The following is a 19,692-nucleotide window of genomic DNA, read 5'->3' on the forward strand; positions in this document are numbered from 1 at the left end:
TTAAAAGGTCAAAGGGAGCTGGGGGGGGGGAGGGCACAAAGCTTTTGTGGTGGCCACCAGACTAGCCAATCAAGAAATGCTTCCAAAAATATCAGGCACTTTTTCCAAAACGGGGACTCTCATGTTAATGAAGGGCATATGCATGGCTGCAGATATAATATCAGTCTGGGGGTTTCTTTCAGTGCGTCCTTGCAAGAAATGCCCCTTGAAACAAAAGTGCATCCTTGAAAACAAATTGCTTTTACATTTTTAGAAAGGGGTTAAGAGGGAGCAAAGCCTCTGAGTTTGCTTGAGACCATACAGAGAATGCTAGGCACTCAAAGTGGAGACTCTTACATCAGGCAGTTGACATTTAGCATGGAAAACTATAGGCCCGTTTATAAACCCGATTCCTGTTATTCCTTCTGTATGAAACAGAAAAGCTCAACTCTGTAATGTTGTTCCTCAGACTGTTAGAGTAGAGCAGAGGGGGCCTTGAACATTCTTAACACGTGAAACAACTTTCTGCTGAGTCAGATTGATGGTCTTTTATGCTCACAGTCCCTTTAAATGTGATGGCCAGAACTCCCTTTGGAGTTCAGTCACGCCAATCATTAAAAAATATCACAACTTTGCTCCTGGCTCCACCCCCAAAGTCCCCAGATATTTTCTGAGTCGGGCCTGGCAACTCTACATCTTGTTGATTATATTGCCTCGCTCTGTATAATCTTCCTTGAGTCCTAGTAAGAAAAGTGAACTATAAATAGTGCGGATAGATCCAAGCGGGCAGCTGTGTTGGTCTGAAGCAGCTGAACAAAGTAGGAGTCGAGTAGCACCTTTAAGACCAACCAATTTACACAAGTAACATCAAGGCTTTTTTTGAGCAGCACACAGGAACACAGTTCCAGCTGGCTTGGTGTCAGGGGGTGTGGCCTAATATGCAAATGAGTCCCTGCTGGGCTTTTCTACAAAAAGCCCTATGTGTAACAATGGTGATGTCAGGGTGTGGCCTAATATGCAAATGAGTTTCTGCCGGGCTTTTTCTGCCAAAAACCCCCTGAGTAACATTGAGTTGGAAGGTACCTCCACAATCATCTTGTTGAACCTTCTGCACAACACAGGAAATTTACAACTCCCCTCCACCACTCTCCCCTTTCCCTCAGTGACCCCTACTCTATGTCATGACAAAGGCAAAAAACTTCCAGGATCCCAGGGCTGATCTAGCCTGGAGGAAAATTCCTTCCTGACCCCAAAGTGGCAATCAGCATTTCCCTGGGCATGTAAGAAAGGGCCACGAGAAGTAAACAGTTCAATAAAAATGTTGCTTTCTGGCAACAGCTTATGAGAATGTACAACATGTCTTTCCAAAGAATTGCACTGCTTTGTCCACGACATGATTCATTTACAATATTTTTAAACGGCTTTTCAGCTACCACCCAAACTGGAATACACAATGGTCAATTAAAGCATCTTAAAAAACAAAGGCTCATAATGCCCATTCCAAATTAAACATAAAAAAGAGTCCTTCAAACTAAATAGTGGGAGGCCACAAAAGGAGACTTGAAACTCAACGCCAAACAAACTAAGATCATGGCATCTGCCCCCATCACACCTTGGCAAATAGAGGAGGAAGACATGGAAGTAGTGACATTCTTCACATTTCTGGGATCCAAGATCACTGCAGATGGTGACTGTAGCTGTGAAATTAAAAGATGTTTGCTGCTTGGGAGGACAGCTACGGCGAATCTAGGCAGTATAATAAAAAGTAGAGACATCACCTTGCCAACAAAAGTTCATATAAAAGTGATGGTATTCCCAGTAGTAATCTATGGCTGTGAGAGTTGGAGTCGGACTTGACTGTGCAACTGAACAACAAAAATTCTAATTTCTGAATCAAGTAGAATCATCTTCAACTATTTCTCCAACACCAACAAAAACAGGGCTAACAGAGCGAGAGCAGAGCTCTGAAGTCACAGATCAGCAAGTGACCAAGTGCCGTTCCTTGTGGAGGCCAAGCTGGTCTTAATTGGAAACGGCCCTTGAAGAGGGGACAGACAGGCAGATGTTGAACTTCAGAGAAAGAGACATCCCCAGAGATATCTGGGTCCCATTGACCATTTATGTGTCAAGCCAGAGTATTGAACTGGGCCAAGAAACACTGGTTCGCGGTGAGTTTCCAATGTGTTGGGTTTTGTAGTCTGCACAAGAACCAATAAATAAGACCACAATACACAATTAGAGAACCATAATGTAAAAATAGTATTTCACAGTTACAGAACAATGAAATCAAAGTGGTATAATAATGCAGCTGTCAACGTAATAAAAGAAAATTAAAAAACAATGAAATAAACAGTGTAATGGTCCAATAAACAATGGTGTGAGAAGAGGGAGGAAAAAAATTGTCTGAAATTTTTTAGAGGCAGTGCTATTCCTGTGATGAAAAGAATTCTATTGGACAGTTCTGTTTTACACATTCTGTGGAATGACAAGAATATGGAAGCCTCTTGCTGATGGAGAAGAACAGGTTTTTTTCTACTTTAAGTCTCAAAGTGGTCTACAATTGCCTTCCCTTCCTCTTGCCACCACAGGCACCGTGTGAGGCATGTGGGGCTGAGAGAGTTCTGAGGGAACAGTGACTGAGCCAAGGTCACCCAGCAGGCTTCATGTGGAGGAGGAGCGGGGAATCAAACCTGCTTCTCCAGATTAGAGTCTGCTGCTCTTAACTGCTACACCATGTTGCTGATGTTGTTAGGTAGAGCCAGGGGTGGAATTCTAGCAGGAGCTCTTTTGCATATTAGGCCACACACCCCTGATGTAGCCAATCATCCAAGAGCCTACAAAAAAGAGCCTTGTAAGCTCTTGGAGGATTGGCTACATCAGGGATGTGTGGCCTAATATGCAAAGGAGCTCCTGCTAGAATTCCACCCCTGGGTAGGGCAATTCACCAAGTGTGACCCACAAAGTAGAATTTTTGCTCACAAGACACCACAGTTTAGAGGGAACAGGGGTGGAATTCTAGCAGGAGCTCCTTTGCATATTAGGCCACACACCCCTGATGTAACCAATCCTCCAAGAGTTTACAAAAAGGAGCCTTGTAAGCTCTTGTAGGCTATTGTCACCCTGCTTATTTAATTTATATGCAGAGTACATCATGCAGAATGCTGGCCTGGATGAAGCAGAAGCTGGAATTAAGATTGCCGAGGAAAACATCAACAACCTCAGATATGCAGATGATACCACTCTAATGGCAGAAAGTGAGGAGGACCTAAAGAATCTCTTGTTGAGGGTGAAAGTGGAGAGCTCAAAAGTAGGCTTGAAACTCAACATCAAAAAAAACTAAGATCATGGCATCTGGCCCCATCACACTTTGGCAAATAGAAGGGGAAGACATGGAAGTAGTGACAGACTTCACATTTCTGGGATCCAAGATCACTGCAGATGGTGACTGTAGCCATGAAATTAAAAGACGTTTGCTCCTTTGGAGGACAGCTATGGTGAACCTGGGCAGTATAATAAAAAGTAGAGACATCACCCTGCCAACAAAACTCTGTATGGTCAAAGCGATGGTATTCCCAGTAGTAATGTGTGGCTGTGAGAGCTGGACCATAAGGAAGTTCGAGCGCAGAAGAATAGATGCTTCTGAGCTGTGGCACTAGAGAAGAATCTTGAGAGTCCCTTGGACTGCAAGAAGATCTAATCAGTCAGTCCTAAGGGAAATCAACCCAGACTGTTCCCTGGAAGGTCAGATGCTAAAGCTGAAGCTCAAATACTTTGGCCACCAAATGAGAAGGGAGCACTCCCTGGTAAAGACCCTGATGCTAGAAAAGATGGAAGGCAAAAGAAGAAGGGAACAGCAAAGGATGAGATGGCTGGACAGCGTTATTGATGTAACAAACACAAATTTGAGCAGACTTTGGAGGATGGTGGAAGACAGGAGGGCCTGGTGTGACTTTGTTTATGGGGTCACAAAGAGTCGAACTCGACTGTGTGACTGAACAACAAAAGCTCTTGAAGGATTGGCTACATCAGGAGATGTGGCCTAATATGCAAAGGAGCTCCTGCTAGAATTCCACCCCTGAGAGGGAGTATTGGTTGGAAGCCACCTTTTGGGATAAGTACAGATTTTTATGCTTATGAAAAGGTTCTGTGATGGTTGCCGTTGACATTAGAGGTAAGTTTGGTGGCCAGTACAGTTGCCAACATCCAGGTGGCACATGGAGATCTCCTGCTATTACAGTTGATCTCCAGATGACCAAGATAAATTCTGTTGGAGAAGATAGCTGCTTTGGAGGGTGGATTCTATGATATTATACCTTGTAGAGGTTCCGCCCCACCCCAAACCCCACCATCTCAGGCTCCACCCTCCCCCCCCCCCCCAACCTCCAGGTATTTCCTAAACAAGGCCTGGTTGAAGGCAAGCTGCTCCCACGGTGCTATAAGGTTGTCAGGCCAAGCCTAGCCCAGCAACCAGTGAAAAGTTTGGGGGTGGGGCCATGAGGGACATTTGATGCTGCTGATGTCACCGCATCACCTCCAGAGAGAACTCAGACGTGATGTAGGATAGCTCTAGGAATCACCAGAAACTCTATGGTTTTACCCAGAAGTGGCATGATGACATTGGTGACATTGCTGTGTTTCCCCCCTCCTGCTGCCACCCAGAAAGGTGGCAAGCAAAAAGGTCTGCCAATGGGAGACAGTCTACTGGCAGCTCTGGGGTGCTCTTAGTGTTGCTGAGTTTGGCGTGATCTCGGTTGCAGCAGTCCACCAAGACAATGGTCAACCAGGAACTTTCTCAGCAAGATACAAGGCCAATAAGCCCTTGGTACTGTGATAGGAATGTGATCCACAGGGAACCTCTCTGTACGACTCATGGGCTTGTTTGAAATCCCGAGAGTCTCAGTCTTACTTACTGTAAAGGTTCTTGCCCTCATGGTTCAAAGATAAATGTAAAAACATTGCAACAGATAAGCAGCTGGCATTCTTATTTATGTAAAATGGCTCTGAAGTACATAGCATTGGGATGGTGCCATATTAGAATTCCTGCTGAAGTGGATTGGCAGAATCCACAAAATTCTCTCTGTATTGGGGGGCTTACTAGCACCTGCATCACCTGTGTAGCTTCCAGCTAGTTTTCTTTATGTGGCCATAGTTCCTAGTTATAAAGGTATTCACATGTGTTTGTGCATGTGTCATTTTTTTCAGAGTTGCACTGCATTATGGCTATTGTAGTCTATGTTAAATATAATCCCTGATCTCCATACTTAAATTGTCCAGTGCTTGAATAACATTAAATATATGAGGTGGCAAGAAATGGACCAGTGGCAAATCACCAGCACTACATGTAAGCACAGAATCCCTCCAAATTCAGTGGTCTGTTACCACAGAATTTCTTTTAAGTTTTGTAGATCAGTTCCACCCACTCACTCACCCTCCAATTGCAGTTGATGGATCAGATCCACAGGAGCTGCAAAGAAGTTGCCCAGCTGATTTTGAACATACTTTTGGGATCCACACCAAAGCTGCCTGCAGAAACATTATCTCTCTGATACATTTTTCCATAATCTACTGTAACAGAACAATTAGAGCTGATAATGGGGCAAGAAAATAGACACTCTCTGAATCATAAGTACTCCCAAAGGATATGTTCCTATATTAAGTAAATTAGACTCAGAAGATCCATACCAGAAGATCAGAAATCAGAAGATTTAGGGGAGGGACGGTGGCTCAGTGGTAGAGCATCTGCTTAGTAAGCAGAAGGTCCCAGGTTCAATCCCTGGCATCTCCAAAAAAGGGTCCAGGCAAATAGGTGTGAAAAACCTCAGCTTGAGACCCTGGAGAGCTGCTGCTAGTCTGAGTAGACAATATTGACTTTGATGGACCGAGCGTCTGGTTCAGTATAAGGCAGCTTCATATGTTCATGTTCATATGTACCAAACCTATTAAATAGGTAGGGATACTGGAAGGTGTCCATAAACAGTCTCCAGTCCGAACTCTTTCGGCCCTGGTTGAAAATCAGTGAGCAAGGAAGGAGCTCAGAACCATATAAGGACAGCTCTAAAAATACACAGTGAATTGTTTCCCATGTCCCAGCAGAAGTTGGCTGTCCTGAAGTCTTCACAACATGCTGATGAACAGCTTTTAACCTTGAGCATACAGATCTGCTAATTCCTCCCGACAGCCTGTGCATATCAGTAAGTGTTTATATAAATAATACCTCTCACTTAAGACTGAACTCAGTCATCAAAGAGCAGGGAAACCAAGCCCTTGCACTTTGTTTGGTCTTTTACTAGTCAAAAATGGCTGGTATTTAATAAGCCCCGGAGCCAGCACTCAGTAGGACAGGGTTTTTATAGGCTGGAGGCGCTCCCCATCAGCTCCCCTTCTGCACTGACCTGAAGGCAGCTGAATTGAATTTTCCTCCCCAACCTGGCGCTTCTCCTATGCAGATCAAAACAAAAAGCGAGAGACGGACGTGACATTTCTAGACCACAGTTCTTGCGTATTACTGGTAAGTCAGGAATGCTACAGAACATTTGAAGTTTAAAAGGACTTTCATGGTTCCACGGCAGAACTGAAACAGATGGAGTTTCAGCATGACCTTCTGACCCATGAAACACCACTGACCTGTATTATCGTTCAACAAAAAAGTTACTCTTGGATTCAGATTACTTTTGGGGTCGAAACAACAGGGCTGTAATTAGAATTTGGGACAAGCTATTCAGTTCAGAGGTGTTTTTTGAAAGGATTATCTGGCCAGAAGATCTAAGCTTGTTGGAGTAGACTTTAGATGTATCAGTTTCTACAGTGACTAGTTATGCTTGGTCACCCACATGTTGGCATGTGTCCTGCTTGCTGGTTGTTAGAAGGGAGATGAGTTTTCCTAAGCTGTTTGGATCCATCCCAACAAATTTGGGTGTGTCCATCAGGGAGTTTTCGATATTACTAGACTGTTTCTCTTTCATCTTCCTTTCCCTCTCTATTCTTGCTGCCCTCAATTGTTAACAGGCACATAAGTAAAAGGAGGGAAAATCCTTTTGAGTGAGAGTGACTACTTGGATGCCTCCATGTGCCTTCTGTGTCTGTTTACTCATGAACCTAGCAAATCTTGCAATACATTCTTGTGATAACTTTCTCAAATAGATGCTGTGGGCACAGAAAAGCAGGCAATGCAATATATAGCCAGTGATGGTCATCCAAAGGATGCCTCCCAGTGCAATGAAATCTGCGCTCAACATGTAGGTAGCTTTAATGACCTAACCATGACACCTGGAGATACGAGCTTATTCTTTGGTAATTAAGAAGATTTAATCAAGTATGCTGTTCTCTGTTTGTTAATATGGGATTACTCTTTATTATCAAGGAATGACCTGTCTGTATATCAAACAGCTACAGCACAGGTATAAAGTTGCTTGACATAGTGCTTGAAATGAATGTAGACACCAAAAAATTGATACAACTGGATCAAGAGTTTACTCCACATCCAGGATACTGGATCAAGTCAGGGCTTTTTTGGGACAGGAATGCAGTTCTGGCTGGTTTGGCATCAGAGGTATTGCCTAATATGCAAATTTGTTCCTGCTGGGCTTTTTCTACAAAAAAAGCCTTGGATCAAGGTATGTTTGAATGGTCATCATCAGACCATCAGACCTCAAAGAAAACAAGAAGTTTTTAAATCAGGCATTTCTCTGGTTGGAGCCTTAGGGTTGGATCCTGCTGAATATTTCCATCAATAGAAGGATTTCTGGCAGTAGAGGACAATTTCTTCCCCTACTGCTGAATCACCAAATACCCCCAAATGTTGCTTCTGTGGGGATGAACTATGTCAATATTGGGTGGAATACCCCAGGAATACCATGGTGATGGTGGTGGCGATAGTGGGAAGTCAGATGTTGACTTCAGGATAGGGCGAGGCTGTGGATCAGCAGTACAGCAACTTCTTTTCATATAGAAGGTCCCAGGTTCAAGCCCTAGCATTTTCCAGTTAAAAGAATCAGGTAGCAGATGATGTGAAATACCTTTTCCTGAGACCCTGGAGAGCTACTAGCAGTCTATGTAGATACTTATCTTGATAGACTAATGGTCTGATTCTTGGGGAGAGGGGAGTGAGGGAACATCCTTGTGTACACACGGGGTGGAATTCTAGCAGGAGCTCCTTTGCATATTAGGCAACACCCCACTTCTGTAGTCAATCCTCCAAGAGCTTACAAAAAGAGCCTTGTAAGCTCTTGGAGGATTGACTGCATTAGTGTGTGTGTGGCCTAATATGCAAAGGAGCTCCTGCTAGAATTCCACCCCTGTGTACAGGTATTGCAGAATCCAACCCTACACGTGGAGAGGGGCTGTGGCTCAATGGTAGAGCATCTGTTTGACATGCAGAAGGTCCCAGTTTCAATCCTCAGCATCTGCAGTTAAAAAGGACCAGGCAGTAGGTGATACAAAAGACCTCAACCCATGTCCCTGGAGAGCAGCTGCCAGTCTGAGTAGACAATACTGACCCTGATGGACTAAAGGTCTGAATCAGTATAAGGCAACTTCATGTGTGTTCATGTGTGTGGCAGATAGCTGATAAAAATTAAGTGTTCAGCGCATTTCCAGCTTCACTGGAAAGGAAAGTGCATGGGCTTAATATTCTGTTTCTCTCTTTGTGTAATCGACTGAAATTAATTTTGCCTGTATAGGTTATGCGCAAACTGGGAATCTGGAAATATGTGGTCTCAGAATTTCTCTTCTGGCTTCAAGAAACAGAAATAATAGTCACCGAGCAATCACCTTGATTTTGGTGGAAGCAAGACGTTGAACCCCTACCCCCCACACTCACCATATTGACACTGATTTAAATATTTGGAATTTGCTGTGAAGAAAATCTACTCCAGTGATAAAATATTTGACAGCCCTTCTTTACTCTTCAAAAGGACTTTTTCAAAAAGCATCCCCCCATTTTAAGATGGAGGGAAGGCAGTGTGGTATAGCCCAATCTCATCAGGTCTCAAAAACCAGTTTGGGTTGGGAGACCACCAAGGAAGACTGCAGAGGAAGGTAATGGCGAACCACCTCTGCTTAATCACTTGCTTTGAAAGCCCCTTGCTGGGATGGCCATAAGTCAGCTGTGACTTAATGTCATTTTGCACACACACATTGCTAAGAAGTGAGAAGACAAGACTCACTAGAAAAGACAATAATGCTAGGAGAAGTTGAAGGCAGTAGGAAAAGAAGTCTTGAGATGAGATGACTGACACAGTCAAGGAAGCCACAGCCCTCAGTTTGCGAGACCTGGGTGAGGCTGTTAATGATAGGACATTTGGGAGGTCATTCATTCATAGAGTCGCCCGAAGACAGAAGTGACTTGACAGCATTTAACACACACACTGTTGTTAGGATGTACTACTGTTATCATGATAATGTTTCCTTAGGGCTGCAATCTTGTAAACATAGGGATTGCTGTGGTTTTTCCACTCCAAGGAAAAATTCCCTGTATTATTATTGTAGGCTTTGGGTACTGGTGAATGTTTGAGGTGATTCCCACAGAAACACAAGTTCTTGCAAATAAGACCAGGGCTTTTTTTAATAAGCAGGAACGCATAGGAACACAGTTCCAGCTGGCTTGGCACAGGGGGTGTGGTCTAATATGCAAATGAGTTCCTCCTGGGATTTCTCCTCAAAAAAAGCCCTGTGTGAACCAATGGTGCAATCAGGGGGTGTGGCCTAATATGCAAATGAGTTCATCCTGGGCTTTTTCTCAAAATGGAAAGGTAAAGGTAGTCCCCTGTGCAAGCACTAGTCATTTCCGACTCTGGAGTGACATCACATCAGGATGTTTTCACGGCAGACTTTTTTTTACGGGGTGGTTTTCTATTGCCTTCCCCTGTCATCTACACTTTCCCCTCAGCAACCTAGGTATAAGACTGTAAATTCCTTGGAGTCTGGTTTGGCCCGATTCCAAAGTGATAACAATTATTAACATTGTAAGCTCTTTGGAGTCCAGTCTGGTCGCACTTCAAAGTGATAACAACTAACAGGATTATAAATTTTTTGGATTCAACCTATTCATCCTTGGACCTGAGGAAGATTTGAAATGGTGTACTGGATCGACCCACTGTAGTCCATACTTCATACATGGATATGTATGTTGTATATTTGTAAACAAATGGCTATTACTAAAACTGTCTCTTGTGCCTGGACCGGTATGTTTTTGATTTGTAGCCTCCAGATGGTGACTGGAGATCTCCTAGGATTATGGCTGATCTCCAGATGACAGAGATCAGTTCACCTGGAGAAAATGGCTGTTTTGTAAGGTGGACTCTATGGCACTACAACCCACTGAAGTCCCTCTCCTTCCCAAACTCCACCTTCCTCAGGCTCCATTCCCAAAATCTCCAGGTATTTCCCAGCCGGGAGCTGACAACCTTGCCACTCCTGGGTTGGGAGATTCCTCAAGGTTTAGAGGTGGAGTCTAGGGAAGGTGGAGTTTGGGGAGGGGAGGGACTTCTGCCAGTTATAAGGTCACAGAGTCCACCCTCCAAAGTAGCCATTCTGTAATCTATAGACCAGTTGCAATTCTGGGAGATCTCCAGGGCCCAAATGGAGGTTGGCAACCTTAGCCTGGCAACTTTACAGTGACCTCGGAGAGCTGCTGCTAGTCAGAGTATACAAAATGAAGCTATCTATCTGGCATGGTGGGGTAAAAGGCAGTTTTGTATGCATACGCCATCAGTGCAAAAACTCATTTAAAAAGGCTGTTGGGTTGCCGTATCCTCATTCCCTCAGGTGTCTGAGAAGGCTCTGTTGCCAGGATTGCCTCCTCTGGTTTGGGAAATACCTGGAGATTTGAGGGCTGGAGCTTGGAGAGGGGCAGAACCTCAGCCAGGTAGAATGCCAATAGAGTCCACCCTCCCCAGCAACCATTTTCTCTCTCTAAGGGAGCTCTTGTCTGGGGATCCCTTGTAATATTGGGAGATTCCAGCCCCAGGCTGGAGGTTGGCAACCCTCTCTGTTGTGGAGAATAGTCCCTTGAGCCTTGGGTTGCAAAGGTACCTGAGCCTCCTTAAGCATCCTTGTAGGAATGTGCAATTCGAATAGGTTTGGAATTGGCATTTGGAACATTTTGTGAATCTGAATTTTATCGTTCTGGATGTTGGGAATCATTCCAGATATTCAAAATCCTATTGACTCCTGTAAAAAAAGCGGGCTCGGCTGCCTGGGAAAGGAAAGGGAGATGTATTCCCCAGACAGCCTGGCACCAACAGTGGTGGGAGCAGGGAGTGTTCTCGAATCGGTGTTGCTATGGTTTTGCCAAGGAAGGGGGAAGTCTATGACCGAGATCTATCTGTACTTCTTGAGTCTTCAAACAGGCATATGCAACATAGAGCCCATTCACATTGGCCCTTTTCAGCTGAGAAGTTTAATCACTCGCCAACAATCCTCTAACTACTTGCTATGTAATGTTCTGCTAGTCCAATTTTGTCAGGTCTCGGAAGCTAAGCAGGGTAAGCCCTGGTGTTAGTATTTGGATGAGAGTCCACCAAGGAAGCTGAGGGTCCAAATGCAGAAGCAAGCAATGGAAACCACCTCTGAATGCCTCTTCCCTTGAAAACCCTAAGCCAGGGGTGTCAAACATGCAGTTTGGGGGCTGAATCAGGCCCCTGGAGGGCTCCTATCAGGCCCCCGAGCAACTGGCTGTCATCTGCTTCCTTCTCCCTATATCTTGCTTCCTTCTGCATAACAGCTTGCTTTTGCAAGGCTTGCTCAATTGCACAGAAGCTATAGAGCAAAACCTCTATTTTCTCCATTGGCTGAGGCTCCTCCTTTGGAGAGGAAGGGGGGAGGAATAGCTTGCTTTCCCAGGCTCTCTCAATTGCACAGCAGAGCTACTGAGCCAAGCCTCTTTTCCTTCTATTGACTGAGACTCCTTCCTCTCCCCCCCAGTCCCTGAAGAAGGAAGAAAAGAACCAGAGCTTCCTTTGCCCAGTTCCCTGGATCCCATGGGAGAAATACAAAGAAAAAACCTTTAAGACTAATGACTGCTAACGTTTTAAGTATGTTTTAAGTTTTTAAAAAAATATATATCTGTGTTTGTCTGTATTCATCATAAAATTTATATCTCTGCTTCAAAGGTAAAGGTAGTCCCCTATGCAAGCACCAGTCACTTTCGACTCTGGTGATGTTGCTTTCACAACGTTTTCATAGCAGACTTTTTACGGGGTGGTTTTGCCATTGCCTTCCCCAGTCATCTACACTTTCCCCCCCAGCAAGCTGGGTACTCATTTGACTGACCTCGGAAGGATGGAAGGCTGAGTCAACCTGGAGCCGGCTACCTGAATCAGCTTCCACTGGGATCGAACTCAGGTCGTGAGCAGAGGGCTCTGACTGCAGTACTGCAGCTTTACCACTCTGTGCCACGGGGCTCTCTGCTACCTAATCTTAAATAGGTACATACATAGCCCGGACTGACATGGCTCAGCCGAACCCAACATGGCCTGGCCCAACAAGGTCTCTTTTATGTCAGATCTGGTCCTCATAACAAATGAGTTCGACACCCCTGCCCTAAGCAGTCACCATAAGTTGGTTGTGACTTGACGCTATTTTCCCTGATGCTGCCTCTTGGCTCCAGGATTCAAAGGATTAGTGCTTCTGAATGTGGAGGTTCCCCTCAGTCATTGATCGACTTCGTGGCTCTGTCTAATCCACTTTTAAGCTGTTTGTTCCTGTAGCCATCACTACATCCTCTGACAGGGAATCCCACTTTTTAATCACTGTCTGGGTAAAGTAGTATTTCAGATTGTCCACCCCGAACCTTCTGCCCATCAGCTTTGTGGAATGTCCTGGTATTTTGGGAGAGGGAGAACAAAAATTCTCTTTGTCAGCTCTCTTCACCCCATACATAATTTTATAAACCTCTATCATGTTGTCGTTCCCCACCCCCCTTAAAAAAGGTAAAGGTAGTTCCCTGTGCAAGCACCAGTCGTTTTTGACTCTGGGGTGACGTTGCATTACAACGGGGTGGTTTGCCATTGCCTTCCCCAGTCATCTACACTTCCCCCCCAGCAAGCTGGGTAATCATTTTGCCGACCTCAGAAGGATGGAAGGCTGAGTCAACCTTGAGCCAGCTACCTGAACCCAGCTTCTGCTGGGATTGAACTCAGGTCGTACTGCAGCTTACCACTCTGCATCATGGGGCTGCTTCCCCCTCCCCCCCCTTAGCCGTCTCTATTCTAAACTGAAAAGTCCCAGACTTATGTCTAGTTTTAGTTTAGCAACCTGAATAGTTGTGATACATTTGATCAGCCATGGTTGGCACTGGGATCATGGGACACCACCAAGAAAGACTGGATTCCCCCAGTACTGGTACCAACTGAGAATTTTCTGCAAAGTTGGAAAGTAAGATCTCTGCTGTTTAAACTTCGAACAAATATATCTTTACTTTACTTCTATGCAGGGGTGGAATTCTAGCAGGAGCTCCTTTGCATATAAGGCCACACACCCCTGATATAGCCAGTCCTCCAAGAGCTTACAAGGCTCTTTTTGGTAAGCTCTTGGAGGATTGGCTACATCAGGGGTTTGTGGCCTAATATGCAAAGGAGGTGCTGCAAGACTTCCACCCCTGATTCTGTGCATGCTTCAACTAATATTAATATTTCCTTGTCTATTTTCGCTGATGGGCAATAATCAACCAGAGTAGAATGGGTTTATTGTCTTAGGGAAGAAACTAAGTATTGACAGGATCTTTTTTGAAAAAAAGTTTGTCCTTGATTTTATACTAAATTTAGATATTTATAGTTTTAAATGGCATTATCTTTTATAATATAATTGTATTGCCTCCTACTTCCTGTTACTTATGAACAAAAGCCTAATGAAGGTTTCAGTATCAGTACTGACTGGATTTACTGTGCAAACCACCTCTGGAGAAAGTAGAGAAAGAAGTACTTTTCTCCCTTTCTCACAATGCAAGAACTCGTGGGCATTCGATGAAATTGCTGAGCAGACAGGTTAAAACGGATAAAAGGAAGTACTTCTTCACCCAAAGGGTGATTAACATGTGGAATTCACTGCCACAGGAGGTGGTGGCGGCCACAAGCATGGCCACCTTCAAGAGGGGGTTAGATAAAAATATGGAGCACAGGTCCATCAGTGGCTATTAGCCCAGTGTGTGTGTGTGTGTGTGTATGTGTATATATATTTTGGCCGCTGTGTGACACAGAATGTTGGACTGGATGGGCCATTGGCCTGATCTAACATGGCTTCTCTTGTGTTCTTATGTTCTTATGGTCAACTCTTGCCTTGAAAACCCTGTGATGGCACTTTATTTTTATTAATTGGTTTGAGCCTAAGGGTATATAGTTACTTAACATTAGAGAATATTTAGGATTGGTAATTCCTATATTTACGAGATTACAGATTTATAACGATATTTTGATCTATTCTGTTTAGATCTTGGAGATGAAGCAGGGTCAGCCCTGTTTTATATGTGGATGGGGGACCACCAAGGAAGTTCAGGGCTGGTATGCAGAGGCAGACGATGGCAAACCACCTCTCAATGTCCCTTGCCTTGGAAACCTATGAGATTGCCACAAACTGGTGGCAACTTCACAGTACTTTCCACCACCATTCAGACACACTGAGACAGATAAATTGGGTGTAGATTTATAGACTAGATTTATACCCACTGGACACTGCTCTCTGTGTATATTTGTGTCAGATCAATCTTTGGCTTTTCCTGTCTGTCCTTCTGCAGCAGACAGTGTTGTTTTTAGTGGACAATATTCCTCTGTACCAGTGGCCTGAAGCTCAGACATGATAACAGAGTACTTAGCCCTTTCATTTACTTGCCCAGGGTGGGGAGCTATGAGCACCTCTCTCCAGTTTCCTGACATGGAAGAACTGAGGAGCAAGAGAAAAAAAAATGGCATCCACAAAGTAACACTCTAGGAATTTCCCCTAGTCTCAGTGGTCAAAACCACAGAGACTGTGACTGATTTCCCACTAGCCTTACCTTGCTCTCACTCTCCTCTTCTCAGCAAGGCTTCTGTTGGATTTTGCACAAGCTGCCCTGAGGCTAGGGCTGCCAATCCCCAGGTGGGGGCAGGGGATCCCCCCGTTTGGAGACCCTCCCCCCGCTTCAGGGTCGTCAGAAAGCAGGGGGAGGGGAGGGAAATGTCTGCTGGGAACTCTATTATTCCCTATGGAGATTTATTCCCATAGAAAGCCATGGAGAATTGACCTGCAAGTATCTGGGGGGCTGTTTTTTGGGGTAGAGGCACCAAATTTTCCGTATAGCATCTAGTGCCTCTCCCCAAAATACCCCCCAAGTTTCAAAAAGATTGGGCCAGGGGATCCAATTCTGTGAGCCCCAAAAGAAGGTGCCCTATCCTTCATTATTTCCTATGGAAGGAAGGAATTGAAAAGGTGTGCCGTCCCTTTAAATGTGAGGGCCAGAACTCCCTTTGGAGTTCAATTATGCTTGTCACAGCCTTGATCTTGGCTCCACCCCTAATGTCTCCTGGCTCCACCCCCAAAGTCCCCAGATATTTCTTGAATTGGATTTGGCAACCCTACCCGAGGCTGCAACTCGCTCCGCCTCTTTCGCACAGCAAATAAGATCCTCTAAAAACCAGTTTTTGTTTGCTGAGTGAAAGAGGCAATGCTAGTTGCAATCCTGGGGCAGATAGTGTGAAATCCGACAGAAGCCTTGCGGAGAAGAAGAGCGTGAGAGCAGCATAAGGCTAATGGGAAATCGGTCTGAGAGAGGTACTTTAGCCTATAGTATTACCTGCAAGTGTCACTATATCCTTCCCAACCTCTGTTCTTCCTAGATATCAGTCCCCAAATCTGCCAGCATATGCCAAGGCAGTGTTGAGAACCCTACCAGTGCCCTCCACTGAGGGGATCAGGAAGGAGAGGGAAATTTGTCCTTGGGGTTGTCAACCCCGGTTTTGGAAATACCTGGAGGTTTGAGGGTGGAGCTTGGGAAAGATGAGTTTAGGGAGTGGAGGGACCTCAGTAGGCCAATATTCCATGCGGTCCATCTTCCAAAGCAACCATTTCCTCCAGGAGAAGTGGAATAAACATTTTGACTAGATAAGTAATAAATAAATGAACAAGTGATTTATGTAATTCCAGGAGATCTCCAATCCCCACCTGAACATTGTCTACTGTATTTGCTCTTGTTATTCACCCCACTGCTACCACTTGAAAACAGTAAGTATTGTGGCCACTTGAAATTACTTGTAAGCAACATGTGTACCATAAAGAATGACTTAAATTGCTATCTTGCGTATTATGTTGTTGTTTATAAATAAGCTTGCCTTATAATGTAAAGTGTTTTCCCCCCCTCCCTTTAATTTTTATACCACATCATTGGAGATGACATCAAATGGCGCAATTTGTCACGACAAGAGGGTGTTAACAAGGAAAAAAAGAAATTAAAACAAGGATTTGAGGTGAAACCCATTTTTGAACGTTTGTAATTTAAAGCAGGAGGGTCTGGCTTGGATTATTTTTGCAAACTACGAAGAAGAAGGAAACTTGCCACCCATTTGGGAGGCAGGTCTAAAATACAGAAGCAGCAGCTTTGTCTAGCCTGTCATAGCCAGATGTAGACGCTCCAAAGCTTTCAAACTGTGAAGGCGGGTCTGTATGAGTTAGATTTGCCAGTTCCCACATCCAGGCAGGCAGGGGGAGGGGTCCCCCAGATTTTCAGGCTCCTCCCTGCTGCCAGCCAGCTGGCCAGTGGGGGAAGCCCTGCCCCAACTGCGCCATGTGCCTTCAAACCATGGCAGGTTTAGAAGAGACTTGCAAACCTATCTCCTTCCCAGCCAACCATCAAGTTGCCTTGGTCTACCCCTTTGACATTCCCAAACTCTGGCTTTGTTAGACTCCACCACAAAAGCTCCAGGAATTTCCCACCAACCTGGAGCTGGCAACTCTAATCAAGACTGGCCCCAATAAGTTCTTCTCCAAAGACCAAAATAGGCCTGGAAAAGGCCTCCTCTCCCCACATTTTACTAACAGAATCAATTTGGGTTGCCTTTTATTGACAGAACCAAGCTTGGTTGTCGAGCAACAGTCACTGCCTTACAGCTTCCACAGTAGCCTAGTCCTTGTCTGTCCTGGAGCTGGAGGGTGGGGTTGCTATTTGAACAACACATGGCTCAGCCAAAGGACAGCTAGGGTTTTATATATTACAGATGTATTGCAATGTCAAGAACAGCTCCTCATATAGAACTACCTGACACCTTTCTTTACCATTCTGCCCTTTGCCAGTCCTCTGGCCTTTGTTGTGTAGTAGTTAGAAAGTTAGACTAGGATCTGGGAGGAAATGTCTGGGCACTCCATTATACACTATGGAGACTGGTCCCCATAGGGTATAATGGAGAATCAATCTGTGGGTATCTGGGGCTTGGGTCTGTTTTTTGAGGTAGAGGCACCAGATTTTCAGCATAGTTTCTGGTGCATCTCTTCAAACCCCCCCCCCCCCAAAAAAAAAGTTTCAAAAAGATTGTACCGGGGGTCCAATTGTATGACCCCCAAAAGTTGCCCCCATCCTTCTTTATTTCCAATGGAGGGAAGGCACTAAAAAGGAGCACGGTCTTTTTAATGTGATGGCCAAAATTTCTTTCAGAGTTCAATCATGCTTGACACAATCTTGCTCCTGGCTCCACCCCCAAAGTCTCCCGGCTCCACCCCAAAGTCTCCAGAAATTTCTTGAGTCCTGGCAACCCTATGAGCCCATGGACATTCTAACTGAAACAGCATAGAACTCAAAATGATGGCAGGCCCTTCTGTGCTGGAGTGGGTGGCTTTGCGGGTGTTTGTAATGTTTTAGAAGCTCAATGATTATTCTTTCAGGAATTCTGCTGTGGAAAGGGATAAACCTCCCCTTTCAAGACATATCCAAAGGAAAATAAAATCCCTAGAAGTTAAAAAGGATTTCCCCCCCTCAAACAGCTGGTCAACTTGGTTTATTGGTATTCATGAGAACTACTTCAGATACAGTTTCACAGGATAGCTGTGCTGTTCTGAAGAATAAGAAGATATTGGATTTATATCCCGCCCTATACTCTAAATCTCAGAGTGGTCACAATCTCTTTTACCTCCCCCCACCCCACAACAGACACCCTGTGAGGTAGGTGGGGCTGAGAGAGCTTTTACAGCAGCTGCCCTTTCAAGGACCACTCCTACAAGAGCTACGGCTGACCCAAGGCCATTCCAGTAGCTACAAGTGGAGGAGTGAGGAATCAAACCTGGTTCTCCCAGATAAGAATCCGCACACTTAACCACTACACCAAACTGGCTCTCTGCAGTAGAACAGCTAGCTTCCAATTCAATGGCACCTTAAAGACCAACAAGATTTTGATGGTATGAATTTTTAAGAGTCAAAGCTCCCTTTGTCAGATTGCTTTGACTCTCAAAAGCTCATACCTCGGAAATTTTGTCTCTAAGGTACTCCTGGACTTTAGATATGGGTCCACTGTGCAAAACTTAGGCCAAGGCTTTTTCAGTCCTGGCCCCGACCTGGTGGAATCAGCTCCCTACAGAGATCCGGACCCTACCTGGCTTATTAGCCTTCCGTAGGTCCTGTAAAATGGAGCTGTTCCGCCAGGCTTTTAGTTGAGGCTGCGGGCGTCTATTCTTGATCTGGTTGGCCTCCCCTATCAGCACTGTCACCTCTGCTAAAAAATGGATTATCAACTGCCATCTCTATGAGATATCATAATGTGAGACAGCCAGGCTGGGCAATATGTGATGATACGGTAAACTTCTCTGAGTGCTGTTGAGTTATCTGTTTTAAAATGTTTTTATTGTATTTTATTGTTTTCTCATATGTTGTACTCCGCCCTGAGCCCTACGGGGAATGGGCGGAATAGAAATATACTAAAACAAAAACAAACAAACAAACAAACTGGCTTCGGAACAGAGTTATGATATCCAGGGCTGGCCCTAGACTGCCCGGCTCCCTAGTTAAGGCTAACTTCTGGCACTCCCCTTGCACTGATAATGTCACTGAATCACATGGGATGGTGTCCCATTTGGTCCCCCCCAGAAGGCCGGAACCCTAGGCAGTCGCCTAGTTTGCCTAGCAACAGGGCTGGCCCTAACAATATCACATCGTACAACTGTGTTCAAAGCTTTTCTTTCTACTTAACAATCGGAACCTTAAGCCAGCACTCCACACCTACCATTCCAGATACCTTGGACACAACAATAATTGTCGTTTATTTACAAAATGTTGTACTCTGCCTTCATCAAGGACACTGAGGCAACTAAACTGAAAACATATGTCATAAAAATACATCTCAATAACCATTAAACCAAAGAGAAGTTAGAACAATTAAAATCAAAGCTAAATACTCATACAAAACATAAAACAACAAATAAAATGTGTCTCACCCCTTCTTGGTTGCCTCTTTTCTTGTGTATGAGTGCTCTCTCTGATTGGTTCCTCCCTCTCAAATTTTCTTTACTTGACCTGCATCAGGTATATAGCTCCAGTGGTGTACCTAGCATGTTTGACACCTGGAGTGGATCATTTTTTTTAACATCCCTCTCTTCTGAATGACAAAATTGTCCAGGTCAAGGCTCAAATGGTCTTACTCTCAATGAACTCAAGAAGTCTACAGACTATAAATTGCAGAAAGTCTCAGAACAACCAGCAAATGCCACAGAACAATCAGCACAGTCAACAACCATCTTCCTTATCTTCACACCCCTTCCAACCCT

The 19,692-nt window shown here is 44.6% G+C and overlaps 1 non-coding gene across 1 annotated transcript; it reads left to right on the forward strand.

Annotated features, from left to right (window-relative positions):
* The first annotated feature begins 5,697 nt into the window (after window positions 1-5,697).
* Window positions 5,698-5,764, forward strand: TRNAT-AGU (transfer RNA threonine (anticodon AGU)). Its single transcript has one exon. It is a non-coding gene; the product is annotated as a tRNA-Thr (tRNA).
* The last annotated feature ends 13,928 nt before the right edge of the window (window positions 5,765-19,692 follow it).

This window comes from Heteronotia binoei, chromosome 2 (assembly GCF_032191835.1).
Source record: "Heteronotia binoei isolate CCM8104 ecotype False Entrance Well chromosome 2, APGP_CSIRO_Hbin_v1, whole genome shotgun sequence".
Lineage (NCBI taxonomy): Eukaryota > Metazoa > Chordata > Lepidosauria > Squamata > Gekkonidae > Heteronotia > Heteronotia binoei.